The sequence below is a fragment of the Arabidopsis lyrata genome (assembly GCF_000004255.2).
Source record: "Arabidopsis lyrata subsp. lyrata unplaced genomic scaffold ARALYscaffold_11, whole genome shotgun sequence".
Taxonomy (NCBI): Eukaryota; Viridiplantae; Streptophyta; class Magnoliopsida; order Brassicales; family Brassicaceae; genus Arabidopsis; species Arabidopsis lyrata.
The window spans coordinates 246,486-256,188 of record NW_003302545.1 but is presented as its reverse complement, the minus strand read 5'-3'; positions in this window follow the sequence as shown (position 1 = coordinate 256,188).

The following is a 9,703-nucleotide window of genomic DNA, read 5'->3' as shown; positions in this document are numbered from 1 at the left end:
AGATCTCTGATATGTCTATATTTTACTTGTTTTGAGCGTCCATTTAGCATCACTTTATCATCATTTCGTCATTGTTTCATACCATTCTTCATCATTTTTCATCACTTTGCATGATTAGGATAGTTTTGCATGCATGTTGCATATTTGAGTTGTTTTCAGGTGATTTGGAGCTGTTGGTGAGCAAATTGGAAGAAGTGGACCAGAACCCATCAGTATGCTCGACCACGAGGTCGAGCACCATCATCATGACCTTCCAAATGCACTCGACCACGACCAACTCGATCACCAAGTCGAGCACCTAGTCGATCACTAACTCGATCGCCAACTCGAGCACCAAGTCGATCACCAAGTCGATCACCAAGTCGAGTACCCTCTTCTTCAGCCACTCGACTGGATGCTCGATCTCCACTCCCCACAGCCACTTAATCACAAGCTTCAGAGTCTTCTCAGATCCCAACTCAACCAGAGACTGAGCATAAGGAAGAGAAGAGGATGAAGCACTACTCGACTCACCACTCGACCTAGGTACTCGATTGCATCACGACCAGATCAAGAAACCGCAAAGGCACCAGCTTTACTCGACCTCTCTACTCGATTGCACGAGCCGAATGTCTCCGTAAACCGCCTTAATACCTTGTCGTCTTGTGATTTAGGGTTTCCTAGTATTTACTATAAATAGGTTGTTTCTCTTAATTTTCAGAACTAAGTTTTATTCTGTCTAAGTCTTTTTCTGCAGAACAATTAGGCTTTTCTTCATATTTGTAATCCAGATTTCTCTTAATCTATTGAGTATTTGCTTTTGATTTCTTCTACAAAGTTGTTCATCTTGTTGAGATCTTGCTAATATGAAGTTTTTATGTATTTCTGGGTTTGTGTTCTTGGTTATGAATTTTGAGTAGTGATTAGGGTTCTTGAGGATGGGTTAGAGTAGCTTAGAATCTTTGATCTGCTAGGTGGTTGAGTTTGATTGGTAGATCCCTTCTGGATTAGTTATTCTTAATGCTGATTGCTTTCTGATCAACTGGAATCTGAGCCCAGACATTTCCGCACCCAAAAGGTGTTCGATGAAATGTCTGAACCACTAATTCCAGAGATTCGTGGCTCTGTACCAAGGTATTGGTTACAGGGAGCGTTTTGGCTTAGACTTGTTGTTTCGTAATGCCTGTTAGGTTAGCTCTCGTCAATGGTGATTGAGTCTGGGACTAGCTTTGCTTGAGGATCTCTGTTGTGGTAGCACTTTGATTTGGCTATTGAACTTGTTGTCTAGGGATAGTTTGTTGAGCATGTTAACCACCTGTTAGATTAAGGAGACTTCACTACTCGATTACCCCATCCTCGGGAATTTCTCTTCCAATTGATTTCTTTGTTTACATCGCTTTTGATTGCTTGATCTTGTCACTTGGTTCTTAATTTTCGTTTTTTGGCTTAATTCACTTGAAGTACTCGACCACACACAGTGGTTTGGAAACGAACTGTGTGGTAGAGTAGTTTTATTGCAGTTTCCATTTGGTACTCGACCTGTTACTCGACCACATCCAGTGTCTGGCAAACGGACTGTGTGGTAGAGTAGTTTTATTGCAGTTTCTGCTGTTACTCGACCTGATACTCGACCACGCCCAGTGCTTGGCATCAGGCTGTGTTGGTCGAGTATATTAGCTATTTCTGTTATAATTTCTGTTTTTGCATGATCACTTAGGATTGTTAACAACATCAAAACCTGTTATTGCTTGGCTTGACTCAGTAAAATCTGATTGCATCTTGATTGCTAGCATCACACCCATTTGGATTGACACCTTAAATACTGCAATGACATGATAGTGATTTAAGGATAATTGATCTTAGCTAAAATCCTACTATCAATTTGGCGCCGTTGCCATTTGGGTGTTTGTTTGTTACATTTGAGATTTCAGACTTGCTTAGATCAAGTTCTATTTCAATTTTCACTTAGGTTACTAACTTTGTGTTTTTCTTGTTGTCTTCTTGATCCAGGTACAACCCTGCTGTATGCAAACTCGATCAAAAGGCAACCAGAACCTCCTTTTCAACGATAACATTGACCGTATTGACAGAGAACTAAGGGAAAGGAGAGACACTACAGACCTTGAACACAACCATCCTTTCAGAATGGCTGATGAACAAGATGTCAACAATCTGCCTGCAAACATTGGTGCTGGAGATGCACCAAGAAACCACCATCAGAGGCAAGGGATTGTGCCTCCTGCTGTCCAAAACAACAACTTCGAGATTAAAAGTGGTCTCATCTCGATGATTCAGGGAAACAAATTCCATGGTCTGCCTATGGAAGACCCACTCGACCACTTAGACGAATTTGATAGGCTCTGCAGCCTAACAAAAATCAACGGAGTCAGTGAAGATGGATTCAAGCTCCGGTTGTTCCCATTCTCCTTGGGTGACAAAGCACACATCTGGGAAAAAAATCTTCCACCTGGATCCATCACATCCTGGGATGACTGCAAGAAGGCCTTTCTTACAAAATTCTTCTCCAACGCAAGGACTGCACGGCTCAGGAATGAGATCTCTGGTTTTGCCCAAAAGAATGGAGAAAGCTTCTGTGAAGCCTGGGAGCGCTTCAAAAGTTACACCAACCAATGTCCTCATCATGGCTTCAGTAAAGCCTCACTGCTCAGCACACTCTACAGAGGTGCTCTTCCACGGATCAGAATGCTCCTAGATACTGCGAGCAATGGGAATTTCCAGAACAAGGATGTTGCTGAAGGCTGGGAATTAGTTGAGAACCTAGCTCAGTCAGATGGAAATTACAACGAGGACTGCGACATGACCATCAGAGGAACAGCTGACTCGGATGATAAACACACGAAAGAGATGAAAGCTCTTAATGAGAAACTGGATAGGATTCTCCTTGGCCAGCAGAAGCATGTGCACTTCCTAGTTGATGACGACCAGTATCAAGTCCAAGATGGGGAGGGGAACCAGTATGAAGAGGTCAGCTACATCAACAATCAAGGTGGCTACAAAGGGTATAACAACTTCAAGACTAACAACCCCAACCTTTCTTACCGCAGCACCAACGTTGCTAATCCACAGGATCAAGTGTATCCTCCACAACAACAGCAGGGTCTGAATAAACCTTTTGTTCCCTACAACCAAGGTTTTGCTCCCAAGCAACAATTTCAGGGGAACTACCAGCAGCAACCACCACCTGGGTATGCACCTCAGCAACACCAAGATCCTGTTGTTCCTGATTCTGACATGAAGCAAATGCTACAACAGCTTCTCCAAGGACAAGCCTCTGGCTCCATGGAGATTGCTAAGAAGATATCTGAATTACACCATAAGTTGGATTGTAGCTACAATGACCTGAATGTAAAAGTGGAAGCATTGAGCTCCAAGGTCCGATACTTAGAGGGACAATCTGCATCCACTTCTGCTCCGAAACCTCCAGGGCAACTCGCAGGGAAAGCAATTCAGAATCCAAAGGAGTATGCTAATGTTCATGCTATCACCCTAAGGAGTGGAAGAGAGTTATCCACCCGAGAGGGACCCAAGCCAGTCACTGAGGACAGTGCAGACCAAGATGGGCAGGATTTCAGTCTCAATGAAGATCAAGTTGACAAACCAGCTGAAGTACTCGATGGACATACTCGATCAACAACTCGAGTAGCGGCTATACCTGCTGAAAAACCAGTTGCTGCTAAGAACAAGGAGAAGGTTTTTGTTCCTCCTCCTTACAAGCCCCCACTTCCATTTCCTGGTAGACAAAAGAAAACGTTGGCAGATAAGTACAGAGCTATGTTTGCAGAGAACATTAAAAACGTTGAAGCCAGGATACCTCTTGTTGATGCTCTCGCGCTTATTCCGGATTCCCACAAGTTTCTGAAAGAATTGATCAGGGAGAGAATTCAAGAGGTTCAGAGAACAACAGTTGTGAGCCATGAGTGCAGTGCCATCATACAGAAGAAGGTTGTCCCAGAAAAGCAAGGAGACCCTGGTTCATTTACTCTACCATGCTCCCTAGGTTCATTGACTTTCAATAAATGTCTTTGTGACCTAGGAGCATCAGTAAGTCTCATGCCACTCTCAGTAGCTAAGAGGTTGGTTTCAAAAAGTATAAATACTGCAATATCTCCTTGATCTTGGCTGATAGATCTGTTAGACTACCTCATGGGTTATTAGAAGATTTGCCTATCAAGATTGGAAATGTGGAGGTGCCTACAGACTTCATAGTGCTAGACATGGATGAAGAACCAAAAGATCCCTTGATCTTAGGAAGGCCCTTCTTGGCTACAGCTGGAGCAATCATAGATGTTAAGCAAGGAAAGATTGATCTTAATATGGGGAAGGATTTAAAAATGAAGTTTGACATCAATGATGATATGCAGAAGCCGACAATAGAAGGACAGACCTTCTTAGTTGAGGAAATGGATCGGCTAGCTGATGAACTTCTAGAGGAACTTGCTGAAGAGAATCACTTAAAAACTGTTTTGACCAAGAGTGGTAAAGTTGGATATCTCCCTAGTGAGACTTTGAGTTCTGAGAAGTCCTTAGACTTACACAAGGGATTGATGGGGTCTGAAGCAAAGGTTATGAGAGCTAATGAAGTAAGTTCAACACATGCTCGACCAACTGATTCCACCAACAACTCGAAGAAGCCTCCAACTGGCCCTGAGAGCTCATGCTCGACTGAACAGCTCGAGCAACAGCTTAAAGCAAGCACTCTGGCATCAAATGATTGGTTGGAACTCAAGGAGAGGTCCAAATGGCAGGACAAAGCCATAAGGGAGTTAGCAGACATTGTGAAAGAGCTGAAGAATCAAATCAAAGAGCTCCATGGAAAACCCAACCAAGTGCCACTCAATATCAAGGACGTCCAAAAAGAAGGTTTCTTCAAGGACATGGCCACTGAGTACCCAACTGCAGACCTATCAGAAGAGCATGCTGAGTTTGACGATGCATCTACTGAAGAAGAAGAGGAGACCTCGTTTCCTCTCTGCAAACCACCCTAAGCCTAATGAGTGTGAGGAGTCAAGCTTAGAGACTTAAAACAAGCTCACTTGGGAGGAAGTCCCATGTCTATCCACGTACATATTTTTATTTCCTTGTTATTTTTAATGCGTTTGGTAGTGTTTTGGTTTTCAGGAAATGAGTATCAAGTGCAAAGTGAAGTGGTCTTGATTTTTGAATTTTGGAGGTTATACTCGATGAAGCATATGGGATGACAGTGGTACAGTGCAATCGAGTATGGAGTGGGGTTTTGGTTCCAAGATTTTTGGATTTTTGACATGTCACTCTATCACAAGAGGCCACATGGTAATTAGATGACATGGTCGAGTCTCAAGAAGGAGAAGGAGCAGAAGCCCAACAATAAGACTCATCAATGACCTAGGCTGTACACACAAGCAAGCATTGATGAGAACATCAACTCCTTCTTCAGTTGAGGTAACAACTCCACTTCCCCATTGTTTATACCATCTCATGTTTTCTTTCTTTATTTGTTTGTCCTGAGTACTCTCTTCCAAATTTGGTCACACAGAGGACTGTGTGATTTAAGTTTGGGGGAGGGCTCAGGAAGTATCTGATGTGTTTGCTTTGTTCTTGTTTTCAAATTTTTCTTGCATTGTACATATTGTCTGCATTCATCTATGTTATTGAAAAAACCCTAAAAATTTGAAAAATTTCTGAAAATGATTTCACAAAAATAGAGTGTTCATTTAGTTGCATTTTCATTTTAAGATTGAGTCTAGAAGGTTTCATATAGGATTGTTGCATTTGCATAGGGGATGATGATGAGATAACCTTGTAAGCATGCTCATTTACTGAATGAATTCAATGCCCTCGTTATTAGTTGTTTAATGCTTGTGATAGAACTTGAATTAAGACTGCACCATATTTGGAATTCACAACTTGACTCTCTTGTTTTAATTGAAGCATGCTTGATGTGATTCTTTTCCCTATCTATTAGAACCTGAACTTGACTTATAATTATCATGTCTTTGCATTGTTGTTGAACTTGTGGCTACCAATACACATACTTGGATTTTCTTTCACCTTCTACCACTCTTGCTAATCCAAGTAGCTGATTCCCATCATTGGAACAGTTTCCCCCACCCTGAACCTAACCTTTCTTTCAAGCCCTGAATAAATTTGTGTGTGTGTGTGAGGCCTATTTCCGGATTGAGCTTGGTAGAAAGTGTTAGGTATGAACCGACAAGAATGGTATCCCATGTAGTTCTAGTCCACGCTTTTTGGGCTAGATAGGACTAGGTGGGAGTTTTACTTTGGGTTTTGGAATGTGTTTAGAAAGAAAATGAGAAAGAAAGACAAGTGTTATAGTTCTTAGGAGATGGAAGTGAAACAGAAAAGAATATCTTGTTAGTCTAGTAAAGGATTTGGGAAGCTTGAAAATAAAAGAATTTAGGCTCTGTGCAAAGTAAAAAGAAAGGCAAAAGCCTAGAGTTGTCTTAAGTCATGAGATGAGAAGAAGAGCCTTAGTTGTTAAAGAAAGTCCCAATCCGCTAGAAAGTCTAAAAGAAAACCTCTCCTTAGAACAGAACAAAAAAGAAAGAATGGGTTGATCCAAGAGATTATTGAAACATGCCTTGAGTGCAAAGGGTAGAATTAGGATCATTTCTGGGGTTTAGAGATAGGACCATCTATGGAGTTTGATATGCTTATGGTTATTTGGGTAGATGGGGTCTGTTCTTGTATGCATAGGTTGGTTCTAACCTTTAGCATTCTACTAAAGTTCAGTCCATTCATGAGAGTTCCCTGTTACTGTGAAAAAGTCTGAACCATTTACAGAGGAACCATCTTTGTTTCTCAGCCCTGTCCTTTAAACCAAATGAGTTCCTCAACAATGTTTTGCTTGATTCATGGTTTGAGCTTAATCAATGTTAAAGGGAATTGATGATCTGAAGGTGTGTGTAGATTGGAACAAATGTTAGGTTGTCTTGTGATGAATATGGCTAAAGTTTTTAAGTAGAGTTTGGTCTCTAAGCATTCCACAATTACTAACTTGGACATTGAGTTCATTTGCTTTGTCTGCATGCTTTGGTTCTGAGTCCCCGCTTTCAAACCTCTCCTCCAGCTTGTTCTTAATTGTTTGCTTGAGGGCAAGCAAAGACTAAGTTTGGGGGAGTTGATATGTCTATATTTTACTTGTTTTGAGCGTCCATTTAGCATCACTTTATCATCATTTCGTCATTGTTTCATACCATTCTTCATCATTTTTCATCACTTTGCATGATTAGGATAGTTTTGCATGCATGTTGCATATTTGAGTTGTTTTCAGGTGATTTGGAGCTGTTGGTGAGCAAATTGGAAGAAGTGGACCAGAACCCATCAGTATGCTCGACCACGAGATCGAGCACCATCATCATGACCTTCCAAATGCACTCGACCACGACCAACTCGATCACCAAGTCGAGCACCTAGTCGATCACTAACTCGATCGCCAACTCGAGCACCAAGTCGATCACCAAGTCGATCACCAAGTCGAGTACCCTCTTCTTCAGCCACTCGACTGGATGCTCGATCTCCACTCCCCACAGCCACTTAATCACAAGCTTCAGAGTCTTCTCAGATCCCAACTCAACCAGAGACTGAGCATAAGGAAGAGAAGAGGATGAAGCACTACTCGACTCACCACTCGACCTAGTCACTCGATCGCATCACGACCAGATCAAGAAACCGCAAAGGAGCCAGCTTTGCTCGACCTCTTCACTCGATTGCACGAAGCCGAATGTCTCCGTAAACCGCCTTAATACTTTGTCGTCTTGTGATTTAGGGTTTCCTAGTATTTGCTATAAATAGGTTGTTTCTCATAATTTTCAGACTAAGTTTTATTCTGTCTAAGTTTTTATTCTGCAGAACAATTAGTGCTTTCTTCATATTTGTAATCCAGATTTCTCTTAATCTATTGAGTATTTGCTTTTGATTTCTTCTACAAAGTTGTTCATCTTGTTGAGATCTTGCTAATATGAAGTTTTTATGTATTTCTGGGTTTGTGTTCTTGGTTATGAATTTTGAGTAGTGATTAGGGTTCTTGAGGATGGGTTAGAGTAGCTTAGAATCTTTGATCTGCTAGGTGGTTGAGTTTGATTGGTAGATCCCTTCTGGATTAGTTGTTCTTAATGCTGATTGCTTTCTGATCAACTGGAATCTGAGCCCAGACATTTCCGCACCCAAAAGGTGTTCGATGAAATGTCTGAACCACTAATTCCAGAGATTCGTGGCTCTGTACCAAGGTATTGGTTACAGGGAGCGTTTTGGCTTAGACTTGTTGTTTCGTAATGCCTGTTAGGTTAGCTCTCGTCAATGGTGATTGAGTCTGGGACTAGCTTTGCTTGAGGATCTCTGTTGCGGTAGCACTTTGATTTGGCTATTGAACTTGTTGTCTAGGGATAGTTTGTTGAGCATGTTAACCACCTGTTAGATTAAGGAGACTTCACTACTCGATTACCCCATCCTCGGGAATCTCTCTTCCAATTGATTTCTTTGTTTACATCGCTTTTGATTGCTTGATCTTGTCACTTGGTTCTTAATTTTCGTTTTTTGGCTTAATTCACTTGAAGTACTCGACCACACACAGTGGTTTGGAAACGAACTGTGTGGTAGAGTAGTTTTATTGCAGTTTCCATTTGGTACTCGACCTGTTACTCGACCACATCCAGTGTCTGGCAAACGGACTGTGTGGTAGAGTAGTTTTATTGCAGTTTCTGCTGTTACTCGACCTGATACTCGACCACGCCCAGTGCTTGGCATCAGGCTGTGTTGGTCGAGTATATTAGCTATTTCTGTTATAATTTCTGTTTTTGCATGATCACTTAGGATTGTTAACAACATCAAAACCTGTTATTGCTTGGCTTGACTCAGTAAAATCTGATTGCATCTTGATTGCTAGCATCACACCCATTTGGATTGACACCTTAAATACTGCAATGACATGATAGTGATTTAAGGATAATTGATCTTAGTTAAAATCTTACTATCAGCAACCGGATCCCAAAAGCTAAACTAGTGTTTCTCCGTTTAGAAGCTCCAAAACCAAAAACTCATAGGACTTCGGCCACACCCAAAAAGCTTTGAGAGGCATTAAGAATCTTTGTTAGTGTTTTTGGAGTCAAATATGACTAGATCTCGTGTGTATGATTGAATATAAGAACTAGAACCGCAACTAGATCCCAAAAGCTAAACTAGTGTTTCTCCGTTTAGAAGCTCCAAAACCAAAATCTCATAGGACTTCGGCCACACCCAAAAAGCTTTGAGAGGCATTAAGAATCTTTGTTAGTGTTTTTAGAGTCTAATATGACTAGATCTCGTGTATATGATTAGATATAAGAACTAGAACCGCAACCAGATCCCTAAAGCTAACCTAGTGTTTCTAAGTTTAGAAGCTCCAAAACCAAAAACTCATAGGACTTCGGCCACACCCAAAAAGGTTTGAGAGGCAATAAGAAGCTTGGTTAGTATTTTTGGAGTCAAATATGACTAGATCTCGTGTGTATGATTGTATATAAGAACTAGAACCGCAACCGGATCCCAAAAGCTAAACTAGTGTTCCTCCGTTTAGAAGCTCCAAAACCAAAAACTCATAGGACTTCGGCCACACCCAAAAAGGTTTGAGAGGCAATAAGAAGCTCTGTTAGTGTTTTTGGAGTCAAATATGACTTGATCTCGTGTGTATGATTGTATATAAGAACTAGAACCGCAACCGGATCCCAAA